This window comes from Mesoplodon densirostris, chromosome 3 (assembly GCF_025265405.1).
Source record: "Mesoplodon densirostris isolate mMesDen1 chromosome 3, mMesDen1 primary haplotype, whole genome shotgun sequence".
Classification (NCBI taxonomy): domain Eukaryota; kingdom Metazoa; phylum Chordata; class Mammalia; order Artiodactyla; family Ziphiidae; genus Mesoplodon; species Mesoplodon densirostris.
The window spans coordinates 24,180,267-24,207,963 of record NC_082663.1 but is presented as its reverse complement, the minus strand read 5'-3'; positions in this window follow the sequence as shown (position 1 = coordinate 24,207,963).

The following is a 27,697-nucleotide window of genomic DNA, read 5'->3' as shown; positions in this document are numbered from 1 at the left end:
TGCCAGGACATTCTACTTCCTCATCTTCAACTATTTGATGTATATGTGTCTTTCAAAGTACAATAAAAATGATCACTTTTAAAGCTTTCTACATACGTCAGAAAGAAAAAGAATATTTTCTATAAATAAGTGCCTGCCCAATAGACTTCTACAACCACTTAGCATTTGATCATTTTCTAAATTATGAAAATAAATACCAAAATATATTGAAAAATACATCAATAAATGCATGCACAATATAATATAGGGCACTTATAATGTCCATATTCACCAGTGATAAATTAAAAAGTCAAAAAATTTTACTATGTCATAGTCAATAATATTACAAAAAAAATCGTATAGGTATTTTTTTTCTTTAGGGATTTTCAAAATGCTTACAATATTTAAGGCACAGTTATTTATATTTCTTATAGATTTTTAGACCAAAGCTATAAAAGGGAAAATAGAATAAGAGCACCAATTACTCGTGTAAAATTTAAAATATTTCCATAATTTTAGTCATGGGGAAACAATTACAGGAATAATCATTACATGTGTAATGTGTCTTTGTTAGGATAAATACAACTTTATTATTTGTGTGTTATTAATATCAAGGACAAATGCACTAATATAAATTTTCTCCTTATTGAAAGAACATCATTAGATTCATTCATTTTGACAGGTAAAACATTCTGAAATAAATAGACAAAGTAGACATATAAGTCAAGTTCATCGCAAGTAAATTTAAAGTCGTAAAATTTAATCAATAATGAGGTGATGGAATCTTAGATGAGCTGCAGGATGATTTGGATTTTGTCATGTTAATATCATCATGTATAACTGAGAACGTCTGCCATCTGCTTTATTCTGTACAGTAATGCAAAATTTCATATATCTCTATAATAACATCGTAAGTCTTATTACTCAAAAGATCTTAACAACAGTCAGGTGAATACTCTGAGACAGTGAGTAATTGGTGAGTCTTATTCTCTGTGATACGATTTATAAACCACCTAGCATTGTTAGACACAGTATTCCTAGGACTGTAACATGGAAAGAATATAGTAATATAACATCAACTTTTTGGTACATTTTCTGACTTGATGTAGATATTTTTAAAGTATGATTCCCCCTTTTTTTAAAAGAAAAATGTGATTTCAAGTATATTGTAACCCTTCAGTAATGAAATAGTTTCTCATAGAAAATGCCAATATATGTGGAAGAATTATAGCATTATTTTAAGGACAAGACTTGTGTTTATACAAACCTGAATTCAAATCCTGCTTTAACAAATTACCAACTTTTGACCTTGTGTAAATTTATGATTTCAGATTCAGTTTGCTCAGTCCAAAGAGGTGTTGTAAGAAGAGGTGTTATTAAGAAGACTTATGTAATCTGCTTTGTTTAGAAAACGTAGTAATCAATCAATAAATTGAAACCACTGTCGTTACTTAAATACTAAAAAAAATAAAGTTTTACTTCATAACTGAGTCAGTTTTATGTGCTTTATCTAGGAACAAATAAAAAGATTTTTGTGTAAAAAGCATATTCATTTTCTTGTGAAATATTATAATCCAAATATCATCTACTCTTCAGGAATATCTACTCTGTTAATTTCCAATGGAAATACAAAAGGTGGGAAAACTGTAATGTTTAGTTACATATATTTAATAAATATTTACTTGTCATATTATTATTTAGGAAGATCACATATATATTAATGCTTTCAAATTATTTATTGTTAGGATTAATCCAATTACTCAGATCTCTCCAATACTTAACCTTTTTGCCTATACTTACCCGTATGGTACATTGATAACTGTTATTTTCTTGAAGAAATTAACTTTAAGGCTTCCTTTTTTTTAAGATTTTAACTTACTTGAAGTCAAAAAACATACTTCATTCTTTGTATCTCTACAACATCTACTCAAAACAGAGCTTTCACTAATGGCCAATGAAGAATACTAACATATTTTCTTTTTATCAGTTTACTGTCATGGAAAAATTAAATTGGGAAGATTCTTTCAGATGTTTTGTAGTTTAAAATCTCTAAGTAATTTTCTCAAATTATCTTTATTTTGTCTAATTCTGAGCCCAAAATACCTGTGAAGGTGTCAAGTTCATTATTGTTAGTCAAATAATTTGGAAAAGAAGCCAGGTCTTAATTATTCAGTCATACTAGCAGTTTAGCATGAAAAAAAATGTAGAAAATTTTTAGAACCCTCAATCTGGAAAAATGCAGGCACAGTTCACCTGTGTTCATGCATCACCTGTGCTGGTGAGAAGGCACTCACTTGAGCACCACAAAATTCAGTCATTCAAGCTATTGAGAGGTTTAATCCAGGTCAGAAACAATACACTAAAACATCAGCTCTTTAGAGCTGGAAATGCTTTTCTTTTTTTAAAAAATATCTTTATTGAGGTATAATTGCTTTACATCATTGTGTTAATTGCTACTGTATAACAAAGTGAAGCAGCTATACGTATACATATATCCCCAAATCTCCTCCCTCTTGTGTCTCCCTCCTGCCCTCCCCATCCCACCCCTCTAGGTGGTCACAAAGCACCGAGCTGATCTCCCTGTGCTATGCGGCTGCTTCCTACTAGCTGTCTATTTTATGAAATTGAGTTATTTGTAGTGAGGTGGATGGACCTAGAGTCTCTCATACAGAGTGAAGTAAGTCAGAAAGGGAAAAACAAATACTGTATGCTAACACATATATATGGAATCTTAAAAAAAAAAAAAAAACTGGTTCTGAAGAACCTAGGGGCAGGATAGGAATAAAGGCACAGACATAGAGAATGGACTTGAGGGAGGGGGTAGGGTAAGCTGGGACGAAGTGAGAGAGTGGAAATGCTTTTAACAGACTCAGCTTAGCAAAGGAACCAAGAAACCCAGAATTCCAGAATTAACTATTTTTTTACATTTGCTTGAACAAGTGTTCTAATCACTTTGCACTTTTGTTTTCTTAGATATAAAAGTGAAATTATTCAGTTCTTGTTCTCAAATGCAAATATAAATTTATATATGTTTAATATTACTTATTATTTTATTAATATTTCAAAAATTATATAGATACAGTTTATGATTTATTCATAAACACATTAAAGGCTAATAGAAGAACTAGTAACCACATATTCTTAATTCAACACCCAGCATTTCTTTAAATGAATATGATTATTTGCATGTTATAGGTAGAACCTTAATCCTAGTAGGGAATTCATTGAGAAATTGTTCTATTACTGTAAAAATAATGCTAATGATGGTGAACTAAAGATGATGATATTAAGGAGAAAGAGGAGGAGGATAAAAGAAACTTCAGGGTTTTTGTTGTATAGAGTTAGCAGAAATAGTATACAAAAATAATTACCCTCTAGTAGAAAAATAAACGTGTTTTTTATGGTTATCAATGGGGCTTATTTTGAGAATTCCTTACAATTTTTAGGTGGGTAATTATATGCTATCTTATAGAAAGCTGTTATAAAAGAGAGGTTTTACAATGTTTACTAAGGTTGAACATTCATATAGCTTATGAACACTAATTTAACTTCTGTGCATGTTTTAGAGAAAATTTGTATGGATACCTCAGAAGATGCAGACTGGATTATTTATATTAATGTTTACAATGGCAGAGATTAGGAACAATCTAGATTTCAGAATTGTACTATAGTCATACAATAAATTATTATACAAAATTGAGCGAGGAACTATACAAAACATACCAGTGAAACTCATGAACACATGTTTGCACAAACACAGCATTTTGTAGAAATTTACTTTCAGAATGAGGCCCCATAAAACATACAGAACATGTGAGAGTGTACTATACATTATTTAAAGACACATTTATATATACAGTAAAATTATGATGCATGGAAATAAACACTAAATGAAGCATGATCACTAGCATATACTGTACTATACCTGAGAGTATAGTACAAAGCAAATAGTGGTTTAGAATTTGCATAATGGAATACTTTTAAGCTAGATAATAAGCAATGGTTATTCCTAACTTTTTGCATGGCACGTTATTGTTTTAAAAATATTCTACAAATAATCACAAATATCATGTCTGTAATTCTGGATTCTATAAAGCACCTATTAAAACTAAGCTAAAGCTATTTGACTTCACAGATGTCAGCCATGACTTCTTCAGATATTTTCCACTTCTGTTACTTCAGCATTGTCATTGCTTCACCAATGAATAATAGTCCATGGGAAAAGATTCTCATCAATAAATAAAACCAAAGAACAGTCATTTCTCTAACACAGAAACCCCAAATGCCACTATTTAACTCTTCTAGATTGACCATATTTCAGGACAGACAGCAGCAGTACTTATCATTTGTGGCTAATAGGTTGGTTGAAGTAGTTCTCCTGTACAGGAAAGAAGAAATGATTTAAGAATTGATCGATGCATCACATAAAACACCATCAGTGACCGACTATATAACTGCCAATTGTCAGTGATTAACAAATTTATTGAGAAAAGTTTCCCTGGATAAGAGAAAGAAAACAATAACTTCTAAACCTACAAACATAGAGTCATGGACACTTACAGGAAAACAAAGATGTTGTCAATGATGTTTTATAGGGGCACTGGACCATAGAAAATCTTCTTTTTCAAAATTAGTACTGTTTGTTATCAGTGACCAGTACATATATACCTGAAACCTATTGTATTACTCAAAATTGAGTGAATCAATGTTTTGTAATATTTTATTCATAGAATCTAAAAAACAGAATATAGATTTTTAAGAAAGACGACAACATATCCATGAGAAAATTTGCTAAAAAGCATATTCATTATGCCATGGGAACTCAGAGAATTTAGGAAGACTTTATAGTGGTAGTGATACTTAAAGATATTTAAAGGCAAAAGACGGGGAAATGAGCTAGACAGAAGACATGAGATATGTGGGAAAAACAACATGGAGAAATGTTATGTTAGTTGATGTGGCATAGAATGTGTAGAAGTGGTAAGTGCTTCTTTTGGAAGATTAGTTTAGTTCTTATCAGAAGGACTGATGCTGTGCAAAGTAATCCCACCTGTCCTGTAGACAATGTAAACAATTAATAAAACACAATCCTGATTAATTAGAGTTGGGAGACTAGAAGAGAGAGCTCTCGTACCCTATGATGATAGCCAAACCCAACAGGAAGAAGAAAGACTTTCTATTCTTTCTTGACTATAGCTCAGCCAATGAGAGACTGTCATACATCCGCCAATGAAAAACCATGGTCTCTTTGTCTACTATAGCTCTCCCAACTTCCTTTTCCCCTCTATAAAAGAGTTCTTCTCTCCATTTTTGCAGGAAATTTGCATGCAGCTCACCGTGGATGCAGACCCTGAGTTGCAATTGTTTGCTGATCCTGAATCAACCCATTCATTACTCAAGCTAAGTAAACACACTTTGGAGTGGAAAACATGTAAGTAAAATTACAATTTTACACCTCTGCTACAGCTAAGGCATTTTTATAGCAGAATTTTTTCATAATTTTTATTTGTATTTGGCTTTTATTAGACTATATTATTCCAACTTTTCCTATTAGCTGTCTATATATACTCAAGTTCAGTCAATCTTCAAGTTTCGTCAATATTGATTTTGAGAATCAGTGTCCTTCTCTTCATACTCACTTGCTTCAACCATCTTGCTTAAGTCAGCGTATGTTAATGATTGCAATAGCCTCCTAACTGAATTTATTAGAAACTAGTGACTCCCAAATTTAATCCATGATTTCTCTACCTCTGAACTATTGACACTTTGGATGGATGATTTCTTGTGGTTGTGGGTGTCTGTCCTGTTCATTGTAGGATATTCAGTAGTAACCCTGGCCTCTACACATGAGATGTAAGTAACGTCTCCACTCCTGCCAGTTCTGACAATCAGCAGTGTCCCTACATATTGCCACATGCTTCCTGGGGAACAGCATTGCCCCCATTGAAAAATATTGTTCTAATCCACTATCCACACTGCAACCGGGAAAATCTTTAAGAACTTAGAGTTGGTTATGTCTTTTCCTAAAGTTTTCCTTCATTTTTCAATTAAATTTCCAAATCTGTGACCCTGAAATAAAAAGCTTTTCATGACTTTGTCCTTGAGTATCTCTTTAGTCATATTTCTCTTAATGGTATATCCTACATTCCACTAGTGTCTTGCTGCAAAGCAGACAATCTGCTTATAGCTCGCTTATATCCATTTCACTTCTTTTCTCAGTGGCTTTTTTTTTCCCCTGCTGCTCCCTCTGCTTGAAGCTTGTTTACCTGCAACCCTTTTTAAGTGAATAAATTCTACTAAGCCTTTGAAATTGAGCCTGGGCATCACTTTCTCTTGGTAGACTTCTCTTGTACTTCAGGCCCAGTTAGGTACTTCCTAGTTGTCCTGAAGAATTTTGTGCTATGATAAGCCTATGTTTTGTTAACTCGATTCATCTCTGAAACGTATTAAGCTCTCTCAGGATAGGAAAACAATGTCATTGTTTTTCTTCCTAGATGCTGGAGATGGCCCTCAAAAAGACCTGAGTGCCAGTTGACCCGCAAACTGGATCCAGGCAATTGGAGACTCCTTACCTCATCCCCTCTCCTTAGATAGTGAATACCATTTGCTTCCCTGCTCCCAGAAGCTGCTCTAAGGATACAGCCTTGAGATAGAAATGTGATGTTGAGACTGTCTGGACATGGTATGTGACTGAATTCAGTTGAGGTTTCTATATATATATTTTAAGACTAGCAGGCGGGAATGGAAATCTACTCTCTGGCAGCCATCCAAAAGAAGCCTTGTAAGTTCTCTTGTTTATTAAACCTGTCACCTACCAATCTGGAGTGGTCTGCCTCTTTCTTCAGTCTCTCTCTGTCCTCTGCATAAGGGGATTGGTTTCAGATTATACTTGGGCGGTTCCTGAGCAGGTTGCAAAGCAACACCACATTCAGCAGAATTCAATAAAGTCAGCCAGATATAATACAATATATTTTGGAACCATTCAGCTTAATATCATAAAACTAAAGTCAGTAACAAACTAAAACATAACTAACACAGCAGCATAGTTACTTATTTTACTTATTAAAATTTAGGTTAGGATTTCATTTTCTTATAAATGATCTTATGAGTCATTCATAAGATCATTGATCATTTTAAAAATTGCAGTAAAATATATAAAGGGAAAAGAGACATACAGAAAGAGAGGGAGAGAGAGAAAAGAGAACCTGAGACAGAATAAGTAGGTACCAGAGATATAATTACTGCAATTCTACACTCAATATGAATTAAAACCCAGAACCCTTGAATTCCAATAAGACCTCGTGATTCAAGGACCATTCCATACTGAATACTCATTCCCTCTGAATTTACCCATCATTTATTACTGTTTATTTCACTTAATTAGCAGCAGGATTATAATGAGTTGTATTGTTTTATATTAAAGTTATGCAATATCCCCTACCCCACACCCCCAATTTGTAGGCCCTTCTAGAGCATGTTCTGTCAGAGACCTTTTGTTTATCCCAACTAACCAAAATAAACGTTTGATAATGGAAGTAATATGTGTATAGTTTTTTTTTTACATTAGAAAGGAAAATAAAAGGGCTAGGATTTTTCCATTAAAATTAATCTGAAAAGGTAAGAATCTTTTTCAAAGTAACAATCTAAATCATTTCTTTTAGGATAATTTCACTTCACGGAAATAATATTATTTTCCTGGTAAGGAAAAAAAATCATGATACACTACTTTCAGTGTTTTACTGTTTTTAACTTCCCCAGAGACTTTAGTAAACCATAAAAATTAAATATGAAAGTACTTTACTGACATGATTTAAAATTGCAACTTTTGAAAAATTTGTATTTTAGTAGGATAAAATATTATTTTATAAGTATTCCTATCTTAAAAATTACTGGGAATATTTTAATAAACTCATAAAAATAAAAGCCTATTAAAAGATTATATTTAGCTAATACAATAAATAATATATTTTATTTAACAATTGCTTGTTTCATAATGTTATTTAAATGTAATTACAACAATTAGTATTTTTAGTTTATAAACGAATCTGAGTTTTTAATCAGTCAAAATTATTACACGTATATTATCACTCAAAAGAAACTTCTGTATATGCATACTGTAATTAAAAAATGTGTCATGAAAAATAGTATCCTCCTCAAGGTACTGTTTTTAATATTTATAATAAAACTTATGAACACAGATTTCTCAGCATTAGCATTTTCCCACCCTAATGATGACTATATTGACAGTTTTTGTTATGTCCTTCCAGATTTTGTATGTATTTGACTACACATACAAATGTGTAGTGATAAGCTAAAAAAAATGAACCCTGGAGATATCAGGTCCAAATCTCTGGAACATGTAAATGTTACTTTTTTGGAAGAAATACTCTTTGCAGATGTTATTAAATCAAGGATCTTCAGCTGGGGAAATTATTCTGACTTATCCAGGCAGGCCCTAAGTGCAATCATATGTGTTCTTATGAGAGAGAGGAAGAGAGAGATTTGACACAAGGAAGGTAAAAAGCAACTGGAAGTTGAGCAGAGATAGATTTGAAGATGCTGGTTTTGGGTTTTTGAGATTGCAGTGATGCGGCCACAAGCCAAGGAATGCCAGTCCCCAGAGGCTCGAAGTTGCAAGGAATGGATTCACCTCTAGAGTCTCTGAAGGGAATGTATACCTGCTGACACCTTGATTTGGCCCCAGTGATACTTACTTTGTACTTTGACTTCCAGAATTGTAAAAAATAAATTTCTGTTGTTTTAATCCACCAAGCTTGTGATAATTTGTTATAACAGTCACATGACACTAATACACTATTGCTAGGATCTAAAATTTGATTTAAAAATAAATTATCAATATATTGTGTGGGCATATTTTATTCAATATGATAGAGTTCTTACTCATTATTATTGAGAAATATAAAAAAGTGCTTTGATGGTCACATTTCTACACATTTTTTATATGGGGTGTAATATATTCATTGATAGTTTCTTAAACATAAAATGACTTGACTTATAAGCCTTCTTTATTATTTGATGGAGTCTGTCTAATTGCTAACTAAAACTATGGTAAGAATCTATATTTCCAACAGAAATACCTATTTTTTCATATCATGGACAAAAGTGGGCATAATAATTTTTAAGAATAAATAAATCTACATCTTTTTATTATAATGTGGATTTTGAAATTAATATAGGATTCCTTATATGAACTTATTAGCAATTTGTATAAGTTTATCAAAGTATCATCAGTAAGAGTAGAAAATAGAATATCCCTCCTGATAATGAAATAACTGTATTATGTCATATTTACTGAGATATCATTAAAATATAAATATTTATCCACTTTTAATTTACAAATTGATGTGTTTTGGCTGATATATACATACAATCCTGTAACTACCATGACAATCATAATATAGATAATTTCTATTACCCCACAGAACTCCCTTTTATCCTTCCTAGTCAATAACCCTCTCCATTCCTCAATACAATTAGGGGATACTTTTATTAAGTATTAAAATTATGAAACACAGACTCACATAAACTTTATTATATATGTGTGTATAATATAACACATATATAATAAACTTTATAAAGACACATATATAAATAAAATCAGCTACTTAAATTAAAAAAAAAATTAAAACCCGGCTATTGTACTTTAAGATAATTTAAATTGAAAAGACATAATCTACCCCATGGTGCTTATAACGCAACTGAAATTTTTTTTAGATTTTTGTCCTGTAGCTGGAGTAAATTAAAGACAAATAATTCACCATTTTTCTTTTTCAGAATTCACAAATGTATATAAGGCATAAGCAACAATTTTATCTGAGACTTGAACTTTGTATTTTACAATAGGACATTATGGATTTTAAAGGCTTTATTGTATAAGGTCTATGGCACATATACAAGTGTGATTATAGATAGGAACAAGCTTTAAGGATGATTGCAATAAAATATTGATAGCAATAGAGCAAAGTTTCCTAGTAATGCCCAAAGCTAAAGACTAATAGGATCAAGAAGATATTGACACAATTTTTCCATCCCAAGTGTCTTAATTTCCAAAACTTACTTGAGGAAATCTTTGTTTCCTTAATATCTCTTCTACTTTTGTTGGAAAAGATGTTAAATTAACTTTCATTTTTATATATTTTCAAAATTAAGTAATTGCATTTTCTGCCATTATGTTCTTACAAAGTGTACACTTTAATGAAACAGCTTGCCAGGCTGAAATACACACATTATAAATTTTAACCAGAAATGCAATGATCTACATATTTATTTTTTAAATATTATGTAAACTTATTTGCATGGTGTGTGTATATATGTATGCATATATTTGTGTTGTAGATATGTAAATTTATATGTATATTGTATATATACATAATACATATATACAATACAAATACACATGTATACCTGTGTGTATGCAGGATATGTATACATTACATATAATATATATATATATATATATATATATATATGAAACTTACAAATGTATTTCTGTCAAAGAAATTTTAAATAACTGCCTCAATATTTAAATACTTTAACTACAGATAAATCAAAAAGAATTGTGTATATTTTATTTGATTTTATAAAAATTTATTTTTTCTTACTTTTTAATTGGAGTATAATTGTTTTACAATGGTGTGTCTGTTTCTGCATTATAACAAACTGAATCAGTTACACATATACATATATCCACATATCTCCTCCCTCTTCTGTCTACCTCCCACCCTCCCTACTTCACCTCTCTCTTTAGGTGGTCACAAAGCACCGAGCTAATCTCCCTGTGCTATGTGACTACTTCCCACTAGCTATATATTTTACATTTGGTAGTGTATATATGTCCATATATACACTACCACTCTCTCACTTTGTTCAAGCTTACCCTTCCCCATCCCTGTGTCCTCAAGTCCATTCTCTAGTAGGTCTGTATCTTTATTCCCGTCTTGCCCCTAGGTTCTTCATGACCATTTTTTTTCTTTAGATTTAATATATATGTGTTAGCATAAGGTATTTGTTTTTCCCTTTCTGACTTACTTCACTCTGTATGACAGACTCTAGGTCCATCCACCTCACTACAAATAACTCAATTTCTTTTCTTTTAATGGATAAGTAATATTCCAATGTATATATGTGCCACATCTTATTTATCCATTCATCTGATGATGGACACTTAGGTTGCATCCATGTACTGACTATTGTAAATAGAGCTGCAATGAATATTTTGGTACATGACTCTTTTTGAATTATGTTTTTCTCAGGGTATATGCCCAGTAGTGGGATAGCTGGGTCATATGGTAGTTCTATTTTTAGTTTTTAAGGAACCTCCATGCTGTTCTCCACAGTGGCTGTATCAATTTACATTCCCACTAGCAGTGTATGAGGACTCCCTTTTCTTTGCACCCCCTCCAGCATTTATTGTTTGTAGATTTTTTGATGATAGCCATTCTGACCAGTGTGAGATGATATCACACTGTAGTTTTGATTTGCATTTCTACAAAGATTAATGATGTTGAGCACACTTTCATGTGTTTGTTGGCAATCTGTATATCTTCTTTGGAGAAATGTCTATTCAGGTCTTCTACCCATTTTTGGACTGGGTGGTTTGATTTTTTGATATTGAGCTGCATGAGTTACTTGTAATTTCAGAGATTAATCCTTTGTCAGTTGCTTCATTGGCAAATATTATCTCCCATTCTGAAGGTTCTCTTTTCATCTTGTTTATGGTTTCCTTTGTTATGCAAAAGCTTTAAAGTTTCATTAGATCCCATTTGTTTATTTTTGTTTTTATTTCCATTTCTCTAAGAGCTGGGTCAAAAAGGATCTTTCTGTGATTTATGTCATAGAGTGTTCTGTCTATGTTTTCCTCTAAGAGTTTGATAGTGTCTGGCCTTACATTGAGGTCTTTAATCCATTGTGAGTTTATTTCTGTGTATGGTGTTAGGGAGTGTTCTAATTTCATTCTTTTACATGTAGCTGCCCAGTTTTCCAAGCACCACTTATTGAAGAGGCTCTCTTTTCTCCATTGTATATACCTGCCTCCTTTATCAAAGATAAGGTGACCATATGTGCATGGGTTTATCTCTGGATTTTCTGTCCTGTTCCACTGATCTATATTTCTGTTTTTGTGCCAGTACCATATGGTCTTGTTGACTGTAGCTTTGTAGTATAGTCTGAAATCCGGGAACCTGATTCATGCAGCTCTGTTTTTCATTCTCAAGATTGCTTTGGTTATTTGAGGTCTTTGTGTTTCCATACGAATTGTGAAATTTTTTCTTCTAGTTCTCTGAAAAGTGTCAGTGGTAGTTTGATAGGGATTGCATTAAATCTGTAGATTGCTTTGGGTAGTAGAGTCATTTTCAGAATGTTGATTCTTCTAATCCAAGAACATGGCATATCTCTCCATGTATTTGTATCATCTTTAATTTCTTTCATCAGTGTCATATTTTTTTGCAAACAGGTCTTTTGTCTCCTTAGGTATGTTTATTCTGAGGTATTTTATTCTTTTTGTTGCGGTGGTAAATGGGAGTGTTTTCTTAATTTCAATTTTAGTTTTTCATCCTAGTGTATAGGAATGCAAGAGATTTCTGTGAATTAATTTTGTATTCCTGCTACTTTACCAAATTTATTGATTAGCTCTAGGAGTTTTCTGGTATCATCTTTAGGATTTTCTATGTATAGATTCATGTCATCTGCAAACAGTGAAAACTTTACTTCTTCTCTTCCAATTTGGATTCCTTTTATTTCTTTTTCTTCTCTAATTGCTGTGGCTACAACTTCCAAAACTACATTGAATAATAGTGGTGAGAGTGGGCAACCTTGTCTTTTTCCTGATCTTAATGTAAATGGTTTCAGTTTTTCACCACTGAGGATGATGTTGGCTGTGGGTTTGTCATATATGGCCTTTAATATGTTGAGGTAAGTTCCCTCTATGCCTACTTTCTGGAGGGTTTTTACCAAAAATCTGTGTTGAATTTTGTCAAAAGCTTTCTCTGCATCTATTGAGATGATCATATGGTTTTTCTCCTTCAATTTGTCAATATGGTGTATCACGTTGATTGATTTGCGTATATTGAAGAAACCTTGCATTCCAGGGATAAACCCCACTTTATCATGGTGTATGATCTTTTTAATGTGCAGTTGGATTCTGTTTGCTAGTATTTTGTTGAGGATTTTTGCATCTATGTTCATCAGTGATATTGACCTGTAGTTCTCTTTTTCCATGACATCTTTTTCTGGTTTTGGTGTCAGGGTGATGGTGTCCTCAGTGAATGAGTTTGGGAGTGTTCCTCCGTCTGCTTTATTTTGGAAGAGTTTGAGAAAGATAGGTGTTAGCTCTTCACTAAATGTTTGATAGAATTCGCCTGTGAAGCCATCTGGTCCTGGGCTTTTGTTTGTTTGAAGATTTTTAAGCCCAGTTTCAATTTCAGTGCTTGTGATTCGTCTGTTCATATTTTCTATTTCTTCCTGGTTCAGGCTTGGAAGGTTGTGCATTTCTAAGAATTTGTCCATTTCCTCCAGGTTGTCCATTTTATTGGCATATTGCTTGTATGTTGCTTGTAGTAATGTCTCATGATCCTTTGTGTTTCTGCAGTGTCAGCTGTTACTTCTCCTTTTTCATTTCTAATTGTATTGATTTGAGTCTTCTCCCTTCTTTTCTTGATGAGTCTGGCTAATGGTTTACCTTTTTTTTTTATCTTTTCAAAGAACCAGCTTTTATTTTTATTGATCTTTGCTATTGTTTCCATCATTTCTTTTTCACTTATTTCTGATCTGATCATTTTCATTTCTTTTCTTCAGCTAACTTTAAGGTTGTTTTGTTCTTCTTTCTCTAATTACTATATGTGTAAGGTTAGGTTGTTTATTTGAGATGTTTTTTGTTTCTTAAGGTAGGATTCTATTGCTATATACTTCCCTCTTAGAACTGGTTTTGCTGCATCCCATAGGTTTTGGGATGTAGTGTTTTCATTGTCATTTGTTTCAGGGTATTTTTTGACTTCAGCTTTGATCTTTTCAGTGATCTCTTGGATATTAAATAGTGTATTGTTTAGCTTCCCTAATTTTGTATTTTTTACAGATCTTTTCCTGTAATTGATATCTAGTCTCATAGTGTTGTGGTCTGAAAAGATACTTGGTTTCAATTTTCTTAATTTTACCAAGGCTTGATTTTTGACCCAGGATATGATCTGTCCTGGAGAATGTTCCATGAGCACTTGAGAAGAAAGTGTATTCTGTTGTTTTTGTATAGAATGTCCTATAAATATCAATTAAGTCCATCTTATTTAATGTATGACTTAAAGCTTGTGTTTCCTTATTTATTTTCCTTTTGTATATCTGTCCAATGGTGAAAGTGGGGTGTTAAAGTCCCCTACTGTGATTGTGTTACTGTTAATTTCCCCTTTTATGTCTGTTAGTACTTTCCCTATGTATTGAGGTGCTCCTATGTTGGGTGCATAAATATTTACAATTGTTATGTCTTCTTCTTGGATCGATCCCTTGATCATTATGTAGTGTCCTTCTCTGTCTCTTATAATAGTCTGTATTTTAAAGTCTATTTAGTCTGGTATGAGAATTGCTACTCCAGCTTTCTTTTTATTTCCATTTGCATGGAATATCTTTTTCCATCCCCTCCCTTTCAGTCTGTATGTCTCCCAGGTCTGAAATGGGTCTCTTGTAGACAGCATATATATGGGTCTTGTTTTTGTATCCATTCAGGTAGTCTATGTCTTTTGGTTGGAGCATTTAATCCATTTACATTTAAGGTAATTATCAATATGCATGCTCCTATTACCATTTTCTTAATTGTTTTGGGTTTGTTATTGTAGGTCTTTTCCTTCTCTTGTGTTTCCTGCCTAGAGAAATTCCTTTAGCATTTGTTGTAAAGCTGGTTTGTTTGTGCTGAATTCTCTCAGCACAAATTTTCCTTGTCTATAACGATTTTAATTTCTCTGTTAAATCTGAATGGTATCCTTGTTGGGTAGAGTAATCTTGGCTGCATGTTTTTCCCTTTCATCACTTTAAATATGTCCTGCCACTCCCTTCTGGCTTGCAGATTTTCTGCTGGATTATCGGCTGTTAACCTTATGGGTATTCCCTTGTATATTATTTGTTGGTTTTCCCTTGCTGCTTTTAATATGTTTTCTTTGTATTTAAGTTTTGATAGTTTGATTAATATGTGTCTTGGTGTGTTTCTCCTTGGATGTATCTTCTATGGGACTCTCTGCTTTTCCTGGACTTGATTTACTATATCCTTTCTCATATTAGGGAAGTTTTCAACTATAATCTCTTCATATATTTTCTCAGTCCATTTTTTTTTTTCTCTTCTTCTTCTGGGACTGCTATAATTTGAATGTTGTTGTGTTTAATATTGCCCAAGTGGTCTCTGACTGTCCTCAATTCTTTTCATTCTTTTTTCTTTATTCTGCTCTGCAGTAGTTATTTCCATTATTTTATATTCTAGGTCACTTATCTGTTCTTCTGCCTCTGTTATTCTGCTATTGATCTCTTCAGAGAATTTTTAATTTCATTTATTGTGCTGTTCATCAGTTTTTATTTGCTCTTTAGTTCTTCCAGGTACTTTTTAAATATTTCTTGTATTTTCTCCATTCTATTTTCAAGATTTTGGATCATGTTTACTATCATCATTCTGAATTCTTTTTCAGGTAGACTGCCTATTTCCTCTTGTCTTTTTTAAATAACTTTTTTATTTTATTTTATTTTATTTTATTTACAAGTAAATAAAATAAAACTTATAGATAAGGGAACTTATAGATAACAACTTTGTTGACATTTTTCTTACATTTTTCCCCTGTAAGCAATGAAGTTAAACAAGATGATGACTTCTTGATAGCCAAATCTTATCCATTTGTTGTAAAAGACATTCCCAGAGGCCAAGCTACAACATATTTCTGAAATTTGCATTCTGTAAGGAAACTGTCAATGATGCAAAGAAGGAAGTATACAGCACAACAAACCCACATGCAACAGACAACACAACACACCTGAAGAGCGTTTTGTAACTTATTGTATCAAGAAGGTTTATTTTCTATTTCTAGTGTATGTTGTAGGAAAAAAATCATAAATAGAAGAACACACTTCCAGTTAAACCCATGGAGTCAATACACACATCATCTTTACACTGGGAGAATAGTGAATATGGCTTAGGTCGTTGCTTGCTTCACTCTTAGTGGCAGACATGAAAACAAGGTTCATTTTCTTGCTGAAAGCTCAGCCCTGCATTTAGAGGTTGCCTCTCTCACTGCATGTGCTGACAGCAAACGTGCTCTGGCTGTTACTTGCCTTTCAGATTTGTTCCACAGAATCACTGGGCTTTGTTTTCACCTCTACTTAGCCTCCTCTTTCAGGATTAATTAAAAACTCCTATAAACTGGCCTGGCTAATTCTATTGCTGGATGCTTTGGAAAATGAATTGTTAGGTCTGGTGGGTTTTTACCTTGCTCCTCCATCTGCTATGTGTTTCTCTGTCTTCTCATTTTGCTTAACTTCCTGTGTTTGGGGTCTCCTTTTCTCAGGCTTCAGGTTCGTAGTTCCCATTGTTTTTGGTGTCTGCCCCCAGTAGCTAAGGTTGATTCAGTGGGTTGTGTAGGCTTCCTGATTGAGGAGACTTGTGCTTGTGTTCTGGATCTCAAGATCCAAGGCTGGATCTTGTCTTTCTGGTGGGCACGTCCATGTCTAGTGGTGTGTTTTGGGTTGTCTGTGACCTTATTATGATTTTAGGCAGCCTCTCTGCTAATGGGTGGGGTTGTGTTCCTGTCTTGCTAGTTGTTTGGCATAGGGTGTCCAGCACTGTAGCTTGCTGGTCGTTGAGTGGAGCTGGGTCTTGACATTGAGATGATCTCTGGGAGATTTTCACTGTTTGATATTACATGGAGCTGGGAGGCTCTTGTGGAACAATGTGTTGAACTTGTCTCTTGCACTTCAGAGGCACAGCCCTGATGCCTGGCTGGAGCACCAAGAGCCTGTCATCAACACGGCTTAGAATAAAAGGGAGAAAGAAAGAAAGTAAGAAAGAAAAAGATAAAATAAAATAAAATAAAATAAAAAAGTTATTAAAATAAAAAAAACAAAAATAATTTAAAAAATTTTTAAGTCGTTAAAAAAAAAGAATGAAAGAAGAGAACAACCAAACCAAAAAACAAATCTACCAATGATAACAAGCCCTGAAATCTATACAAAAAAATTAAAATAAAAAGTAAAATAAGAAACAGATAGACAGAACCCTAGGACAAGTGGTAAAAGCAAAGCTATACAGAGAAAATCACAAACAGAAGCAGACACATACACTCACAAAAAGAGAAAAAGGGAAAAATAATATATATATATATAGTTGCTCCCAAAGTTCACCTCCTCAATTTGGGATGATTCGTTGTCTGTTCAGGTATTCCACAGATGCAGGGTACATCAAGTTGATTGTGGAGCTTTAATCTGCTGCTTCTGAGGCTGCTGGGAGAGATTTCTCTTTCTATTCTTTGTTCCCACAGTTCCTGGGATTCAGCTTTGGATTTGGCCCTGCCTCTGTATGTAGGTCTCCTGAGGGCATCTCTTCTTGGCTCAGACAGTACGGGGTTAAAGGAGCAGCTGATTTGGGGGCTCTGGCTCACTCAGGCCAGTGGGAGGGAGGGATACGGATGCGGGGTGAGCCTGCAGCAGCAGAGGCTGGTGTGACATTGCATCAGCCCGAGGCACACCGTGCGTTCTCCCAGGGAAGTTGTCCCTGGATCACAGGACCCTGGCAGTGGCGGGCTGCACAGGCTCCCGGTAGAGGAGGTGTGGATAGTGACCTGTGCTCGCACACAGGCTTCTTGGTGGCAGCAGCAGCAGCCTTAGTGTCTCATGCTCATCTCTGGGGTCCGCGCTGATAGCCGTGGTTCACTCCCATCTCTGGAGCTCCTTTACAGAGAGCTCTTAATACCCTCTCCTTGCACACCAGGAAACAAAGAGGGAAGGAAAAGTCTCTTGCCTCTTTGGCAGCTCCAGACTCTTTCCTGGACACCCTCCCAGCTAGCCGTGGTGCACTAGCCCCCTTCAGGCTGTGTTCACGCAGCCAACCCCAGTCCTCTCCCTGGGATCCGACCTCCGAAGCCTGAGCCTCAGCTCCCAGCCCCTGCCCGGCCCCAGAGGGTGAGCAGAGAAGCCTCTCGGGCTGGTGAGTGTTGGTTGGCAATGGTCCTCTGTGCGGGAATCTCTCCGCTTTGCCCTCCGCACCCCTGTTGCTGTGCTCTCCTCCATGGCTCCAAAGCTTTCCCCCTCCGCCACCCACAGTCTCTGCCTGTGAAGGGGCTTCCTACTGTGTGGAATCCTTTCCTCCTTCACAGCTCCCTGCCACTGGTGCACCTCCCACCGTGCCTATTCTTTTGTCTCTGTTTTTTCTTTTTCTCTACCCAGGTACCTGGGGAGTTTCTTGCCTTTTGGGAGGTCTGAGTTCATCTGCCAGCATTCAGTAGGTGTTCTGTAGGAGGTGGTCCACATGTAGACGGATTTCTGATATATTCGTGGGGAGGAAGGTGATCTCCACATCTTACTCTTCCACCATCTTGGAGCTCCTCCTGTGTTTATTTTTGTTTCCACATATTTTCCCATCAACTTTATAAAATTTAATTACAAAATTTAAAATTTTCACTAGCAATAAATAGCTTTAGATTCCATGGTAAATCACACTTTTTTGTTGTTTTTTTGTTTTCCCCTTCATACATCATTGACAATTTTTAGAAAGTACATCTCTTCATTTTCTAGGTCTGTAAGTAAAGTATCTGATCATATTTTAAACATTTGTTTATAAATGATTCTCAATAGATTTATTACTGTTCATCTAATTTAACTGTGTCCTTTAACAAAGTGACCTTATTATATTACTCTAGAAACAGTGATCTTCCAGAGTGTACTAAAATGTTAAATCTATGTAAAATCATTATCATTAACATCTGGTGAAAATGATAAAGATATCCTTAATTATCTTTTAAAAATTTCAATCAGATTATATCAATCTACCATAAAAAGCTTTTTCTGACTGACATCCTAGAATTAAATCTTTGCTCTTCATTAGAACCCAGAAGGAGTCATAGTTTGGCTCTTGCCTACTTTGCATCTCATCTCATCTTATTCTTCCACTTGTTCACTGTGCATCACCACACTGACATCCATTGTTTGCCTCAAAATCCTAGAATCAGGAAATTGCAAAAAAAAAAAACCAAAAAAACAAAAACTCACGTTTTTACCAAGGGTGGAATGGCTTTCATTTTCACCCTATTTTTTCATCCAGTTATGTAAGCCTAGAAATATTTGGAAAAAATTTTTTATCTTCCAATTCCTCATTACAATTTTAACCTTAGAGGGATGCCACTGGTATTTTATAGCAATTTGCTTCACACTTCCAAAGGGAAAAGTGCCAAACTAACCCCAGGAAAAATAATTATGTCAGTGACACTTTAACTAGAATTGAGCTCTTTCAAATTACCAAAACTCAGAGAACATATATGATTCTTAAAAATGGAAAATTAAGCAAAATTATTCTGTAAAGGACGTTTAAAGGAATAAAGCCTGATGATGATGATGTTATTTATATTCTGACTCTTCAAGTGTTGAGTTAACAATTTATGAGGAGTAACTTATTTTTATTTTATAAAAAAAAGTCAAAGACTGTGAAGTCCCTGAAATTTTGGGGGTCCAAAGTTTCTAACAAGGATTGGATTTTGTTGTGAGTTGATCCAGCCCTTGGATGCCTACAGTAAAGGTTACCCTAGACAAGGGCATTTGTACAAAAGAAGGAAAGTTTCTTGTCCTAAAGAGGGGTTAAGGCATACAATCCTGCACAACTGTTTTATTCTCTTGAGTGGGAGGATCTAATGGAAAGGTTGATGTATTTGGATCCCGAAAATGTCTATTTTAGCCCTGACCCAGCCAGTTTTTAGCTCTGCTTTGTGATTTTGGGTATCACTTCTCTGATCTTCAGATGCTTTATCTATAAAAGCTAGAAAAACAATACATGCCTTAAATCTCTCAGTTGCTTAACAGGAAAACCATGCAAAGCATCAACAAACTTAACTAGCAAGATAGTGCTATATAAAAGTAAACCATTTTTCTTTAATAGCAGTGTATGAGTGGCAATATTCATTGTTTATGCAGGTTCAATAATATTTTACTATGTAGTAGGCACTGTGCTGGACTCAGAGAGATAAAGATAACATCAAATATTTTCTGCATTTTGGGGTCAAGACTGGTGAGAATATGGGCGCTGAAATACTTCCTTTTGGTTTTCATGTTGGGAGGCCTGTAGCTGGTGTATTAGATTAATAATATGAAGATTATGACCTGCTGATTGAAGAGTCATGAGCCACCCCCACATCACAGAGTTTGCAGATGTCTCCCTGATCAGTATCAGAGCTCTCACTTTGGGGAAGGGAAAACCCTGAGATTGTTGTGATTGAAGGCAGAATTTCAATGCACAAAGGAACTAAAATCACAAGATTTATTACTTACAGATCCCCAAAGCAGGGAGGGGTAGGCACAGTGAATCAGGGGAAGTCCTCCCTTCCAGATCACAAGTGAGTAGGAGCTAGAATGCAAGGTAACAAGCACTTATTACTTATAAGGTGGTTGGAGTCACTAACTTTTCAACTCTAAGTGGTTATTTTAAAAGTGCCCCAGGAAAAGCAAAGTGGGAACTTGTGGCTGGAATCCTAAGCTCATGTCCTTATCTAAATGTCCAGACTCTGGGTGTGAGCAGGGTGTCATTCTGTAAAATACTTAGGCAGCAACTCACAGTAGCTGTTTTCTCATCATCGCTTTACTATCCAATCTAAGACAAGCATAGAAAAGATCTACCTGGAATCAAGAACCTCCTTATGATGTGAATAGATATGGTTTTCAGTTATCTCTCTTGAAGGTCAGGGGAATCCTGAATTTCAGACCTTTATGTCATTTTAAGCTGGTCCACACCTGCATTCAGTTTTTACCTTTTAATTATAAATGAATTTTGTAACTCAACTTTCTTCTGAGTTTCATCTTGACACAGCAGCCAGGATGTAGTCTAATATGTAGTGACGAAATCAAAAGCACAAAATTTCATTATTTCACTACAAAATAATGAATGTCATGATGCTCCTTATTTTCCTGTCCCAGGCTTGCCAATCTGAGTAAAGAATTAATTCATCAAGCCAAAGAGTTATCACTTCATTATTAATTTCTGTGTTTCATAATTCTGTACATTCCATTCTCGAGTGGTGTTGGATATATCACTAACACAACATATAAATCCATTGAACTTTCTCTATCTTCAGTGTCATCATTCCTACCCAAACCACCACCATCTCTTATCTAGTGTATCAGATGAGAAGGTAAGACTAATATTATCTTAACCAGTTTATACTATATGTTTTCTTATCACTTTATATCTCATCATCAATTAATAACCAAAATCATATTTTTTAAACATGAAGAGTGCCATGAACCTTCTCCACATAGACACAAACCTAACTGGCAAATATTTAAATGCCAAGCAAAGGAAAAACATTTAAGGGGAATTACTACAAAAAAAAATTAAAAGGAAATAGTGTTAATATGTGAAGAGCAAAGAAAAAGTCAATTCATGTGAAGTGCTCACTCTAACCAGAGGAAAAAAAATAAGAGGGAGATTAAAGAAAGAAATAAAACAAGTACAGCTTCAGAAGGGAGTTATGAACATGGTAGATATTAATCCAACTATGAATAATCACTTCAAAAATGAGTGATTGGGGCTTCCCTGGTGGCACAGTGGTTGAGAGTCCACCTGCCGATGCAGGGGACACGGGTTCATGCCCCAGTCTGGGAAGATCCCACATGCTGCAGAGCGGCTGGGCCCGTGACCCATGGCTACTGAGCCTGTGCGTCGGAGCCTGTGCTCTGCAATGGGAGAGACCACAACAGTGAGAGGCCTGCGTACCGCAAAAAAAAAAGATTGTCAAGTGTTTAGCTAAGTTACTCCATGGTATTGGGGTCTTCGTGTCCATTTTCTTGGGCTAAGCAACCTTAATGGGCCTTCCACTGACACTATCTTCCTCATGCAAGCACATGCCCTAGATGACAGTCCAGAGAGTCACAAGCAAAGGTAATTTGTTACATGACTTCCCTAACCACCCATGAATAAGCATTCTCCCCACCACCCAGTGCCTTCCCCTCTGCCCTTCTTAGATAAAACTGCCATGTAACTTACCAAAACTCTGCTCATTTGGTTTGAATTGTCCAATTTGGCATATGACAAAAGAGAATGCATTTGTATTGTCCTTAATTATTTTAAATAAATAACTTTATTTTTTCAATTGTGGGTAAACTGTAGAGTAGAAATAAACTTAGAAAATCTTGCAGCTTTGTTTTTCTAAAAACTACAATTAGCTTCTTCAGCAAAATTAATTTTGAGAAATATCAATGGATAAGAACCCCTCTTGTTAAGTGGCAGACCCATCTGAATTCTTACTTATAGATTTTCATTGCTACAACCAGGGACAAAAAGAAAATAAAATAATGAAGCCTACATATGTGCATTTTGATGTTGCCTAAGAGATGGAGAATTTAATTATGCTGATCTAATTATACCCAAATCTAGTTTGTCTGATTTGATTACAACAGAATCTAGGTTTTGTGTAAGGTTACTGCTGAATCGGGACTCCTCTAATTTCTGCCAAATCTAGTTTACTTGCTCTTTGCATGCCCAAAATTATCTAGCTTATAGCTACAACAAAATTAACATTTTGTTACCCAGGAATTTGCATAATTCCTCTACGCCAAAAGCAAGAAAATATAATTTAAAAACTTAAAGGGATGATTGGAATGAGCAGAAATTGTACTGGATTTATAGAGGGCAAAATAAGAATTTGCATGTTTTACAGATATGGAAAAAGCATTAACTACTCCAAATGGAACTAACTTCCTAATAATACTATGTACATTGATATTATTCATCAAATCACAAAGCCTCCCCATTTGCAGAAAAGTTATGTTGTTATTAGAAACAAGTGATGGCATATTGGGAACGATAAACACAATGGTTTACAAATTAGGCTTAATTTCTCAGGATCCTTAGAATCTGTGATTAGCTTGGGAATATAGAAGTACATTTAGATAGTCTCAACTCAGTTTTTTGAGTTGCTGTCTACTTTCTCTTGGGAGACAGTAAAACCAGGGCAAAACTTCTCCAGATTGTAAATTTCCTCAAGGAAAAATTGCTGCAGTTTATTTAAGAAGAATCTGCAAAATCCCTAACATATGTGTCACTTTAGCTTTCAGGAAAGGGCAAGAAGGATGGGTTGTGCAGGTTCATCCCATGGCACTAAGTGAGTATTAATTATACCTCAAACATATATGAAGCTTTTTGAAAAAGCTAACTAGAATTTCAGATGTATTGATTTATAAATAATATAAAAGAAAGACTTAGAAAAATAGTTTTTTTTACTAAATAGACAAGATTTATTTTTCTTCTTTGACTTAAAACCTGGTAGTTTACATCTGTTTCTATAATATTTTAGTAAACTGTTTTCAAAACAAACAGACAAACATGGATATAGAATATGGTATTATGACCACCTAAGGGTTAAAATACCTTAACTGGTATTAATTTTCTAAGAAACAATTGCATAATTAACACAAAAATAAAATAAAATAAAAGCAAAAGGGAAGGAAAGGAGGAAGAAAAGAGAAAGACAGAAAGAAAGACAGACAGAAAGAAAGAAAGAAAGAAAGAAGGGTGGAAGGGAGGGTGGAAGGGAGGGTGGAAGAGAGGGGAGAAAGAAAGAAGGCAAGAGTCTCTTTGATATAGAACAAAAGTCATATAGTGTTTCCTTAATAATGTAAGTTATTAAGAAAAATTCCCAAACTTCATAGGTGAACCTCCACTAAACAGCTTAATAGTGTTCAAGAATAGAAGTATGTTCATGTATATAATTAGTCGTTTTATTTGACAAGAAGTACTGTACATAACATGCTAAGAAGCAGGTTTAAATATCAATACCAAAAAACAACTGCATGGATTTTCCTCTCAACTATTTGGGGACTTATCTATCATCCTCAAGAAAGTGTGGCCAGAGTGAGAGAGCAATTAACTGTGAACAAAAATTCAGTCTACCATAGAGCCCACCTTGTGGTGATAGAAGTTGAAAAAAAATCACTCAACATCTCTCTGGAGGTCTTCCCTGGTGGTGCATTGGTTAAGAATCCACCTGCCAATGCAGGGGACACGGGTTCGAGCCCTGGTCTGGGAAGATCTCACATGCCACAGAGCAATGAAACCCCTACGCCACAACTACTGAGCCTGTGCTCTAGAGCCTGCAAACCACAACTACTGAGCCCACATGGCACAACTACTACATGCCTATAGCCCATGCTCCGCAACAAGAGAAGCCACCACAAATGAGAAGCCTGTGCACCACAACAAAGAGTAGCCCCTGCTCACTGCAACTAGAGAAAGCCCATGCGTGGCAATGAAGACCCAACACAGCCAAAAATAAATAAAATAAACAAATTAAAAAAAATCTCTAGAAATTTCAGTATAAAAATCCTTGAGACATGAAATTAGTTTAGCTTAAAAAAAAAAAAAAGCCTTAACCTCATGACCCCAAAAGAGCATCACACTCAGGTTTCATGTCAAGTTTGGAGACAGACAAACCAAAATATTTTAAGAATATTCGGTTTCAAGACATCCAGAATGAAAGCTCATTAAGGTGCATTCAAAATGAATGTAGTATATTTCAAACTTTAGAATAAAAAAGTTATTTTTATGCTATGAGTTTAAATGTGTTTACAGTTGAGCTTCATTGTTCAGGTGATATTTTTAGATCTGAAATAAGTAGAAAGCCAAAAGGGGTTCTGGAGCTTTTTCTCTTACATAAAATTTATGAGCTAATGTTATTTATAGTAAATGATAAGAATAGTTTATTTTTTTATTTTTTTATTTTAAAGCACTCTGCTAAGTGCTATGTCTTCACTATGTAATTTAATTCTCACAGTAGTTCTGTGAGGCAGAACTGTCTGCAGAAGAGGTGTGTAAAACAGGGGAAATTGTATCTCAGAGATGCAAACAAAATGAATTAGTTGATTCCAGATTTCAATCTTTTAAGTATTGCCTTATTTTATAATGTGATTATACATCAAGTTGTTTGAAAATGTGAAGCACTTTTTTTAAAATGGTGAATTCAGTCAATTAAAAGCTAATGGATAAATTAAAATTTCTAAAGGGTAACATGTAGGGACCAGAAAATATTTGGAAACTCCCAAGCTGAAGTGATTTTTACTGCATATGGTTTATTGTATTGAAATGGCAAAACATAAATCACCAAAGCAAAATTATCCAATGCAAATACAAATAGAACCCATTTAAGATAAAATCAGTTGATATGAAAGTGTTTCTCATGGTGAAACAGCATGAAATGTTTGAGGCTATTTGACTTATGAATGCTTCTGGAAGAGCAGATGCTCTGAAGACAATACTCAACAGATATGTTTTTAGTATATGAGAATTAGGAAGGCCAATTGTGTGACCTTGGTGACATTCTTCTTTCTGGGGTAATAGAACCTTGCTTTGAAAGAATATGGATAGAATTGGAAAGCACAGGGAAAGTGTTTGGCTCATGCATTAAGAAACTATTTTTATGTGAACTTTTCAACTAAATTGTGATACAAATTTTCAACTTCTTAATATAATCCATACGTTTTTATGGAAATATTTGTGGAGCAGACAGACTTTTCACTGTAAATATTGGTTCTCTTGCTTTGTTTGCCAATATAGATTTTCAATAATATATGTAAATGTGACATTCAAAACTTTTTTTTTTCTCAGACTGAGAACCGTATTTCCCTAAAAGAACTGCACTGAATGCTATTCAAATGCCTGTACCAGACATTATATAGAATTTTATATTATTAGTTTTTTGCAAAACACTTTTAAATATTCAAGATAATATCAGTTGCAACAATAAATAGAATAAATTGTTAATTTTCCATAATGAAACTGTTTATCAGTAGTCATAGCTATATATATAATATAATTAATGATATTTTAAGATCAGGGATTTTATAAAAATGGGAAATTCAGAAGATATAGGAGGAATCTCATATTGAGCATACTTTTGAGAATATGTCCATTTTATTTTCATTTGAAGAACCTTTGCCTTTACATAAAAAAGCAATTTTCTCGAGAACACTTAACAAAAGTGGTGTTTTTGAAATTCATGTATCAAGTGACAATGCTTCCTCTCTTAGGTAATACTTTTCGTTGCTATTTCTCTTGCTTGGTTATATTCTGCCAGTAGGGATTCAAGTTATAATTATTTGATAAATCCTCAGGGTGAGAGGATTTATGTCACCACTCACACACACAAAAAAGGATTTGTTAACAAAATAGGTGTCTGGAGTACTCTCACTGAATTGATTCTTTGCTTTACATGTTTCTAGTTTACTTGTAGATACAAGATCAGATTATCGTAGACACGTTTGGTAATTTTTCAAGGACAAGAGGAGTTTTTATTTTTACAGCTTTTAGATGAGCATTTGAAATTATTTCCTTCTGAGAAAGCCCAGGAATTAAAGAACATGATTGGTGCAAAAGAGTGAGAAGAAAATCATGATGATTATGATGAATTATATTACAACTTGTACCATTATCATGTTTCTATTTTGATTATTCTTCCCATAAAGGGCTAATACTATAAACAATTGAATGTATTATGAAATTATTAGCAAAATTGTAGAGTTATGTATGCAAGTCTCACCCCTCTCTGATCCTCTTTTGTTCACTTTTGCAAAACCGATTTCTAAAAATCAAAACAAGTGAAAGCAAAATTCAAAAAAAAAAAGTAAGAAAGAGAGAAAGAATCTAACTTATCTCACTTCTCGAAAACATACCAATCAGTTTGTAAAGCTGAAAAATTCCACTATCTTTGCAGGCCCAGCATATTCCTGAATGGGGAAGTCCCAAATTAGTATTGTAACTATGGGCCTCAAAACGGATCCTGCCATTTTGTTACACATAAAAGTGTAGGTAAGTTATTAGAATAGTATCTAAATCATTCAGACCTGAAAAGATAAGGATAATTTCTATATGACTAGGAAAGTATTAGGAAATGACTTGTAATAGCATAGATGTTTCCTCAATCTTAAAATCACACATTTAAAAACATATCCAATATTTTTAAGACCCAAAAAGATTAGTGATTTTAGCTGTAAGCATACGTATTAAATTTCAGATCTACTTGTGAGGTTTTTTTCCCCTTAATTATATTTCTGTTGGTCCATTAAACTCAGTTTGGTAAATGTAAGCAGAACAATAGGGTTATAGTTTATATTTAGGGGAGATTCTATTTTTGAAATATTAACCATTTCTACCTCACATTTAATTTCCTGTTATTCCTGATTTTTCTCTCTATTTGACAGCTGGAGCCTCCTTCATTTATTCCTTGGGAAATGGATAATGCAATGGATCATATAGAAAAGATAATTTTCATAGTTTGGAGTCAGAAACTTTAAGCCCTGATGGAAATAGGAAAAGTTCTGATGAAGATTTTAGAGTTGGAAGAAAACATGAAGATGATAGGTTACACTATCAAACTCTCAGATTACATCATAGGCCATTTGTGTTGCAGATTAAGAGTGAGAAGGAAGAGAGCAAGTTTCTGAGAAGAAACTCCAGGGGAGATAGATAGATAGATGATAGATAGATGATGGA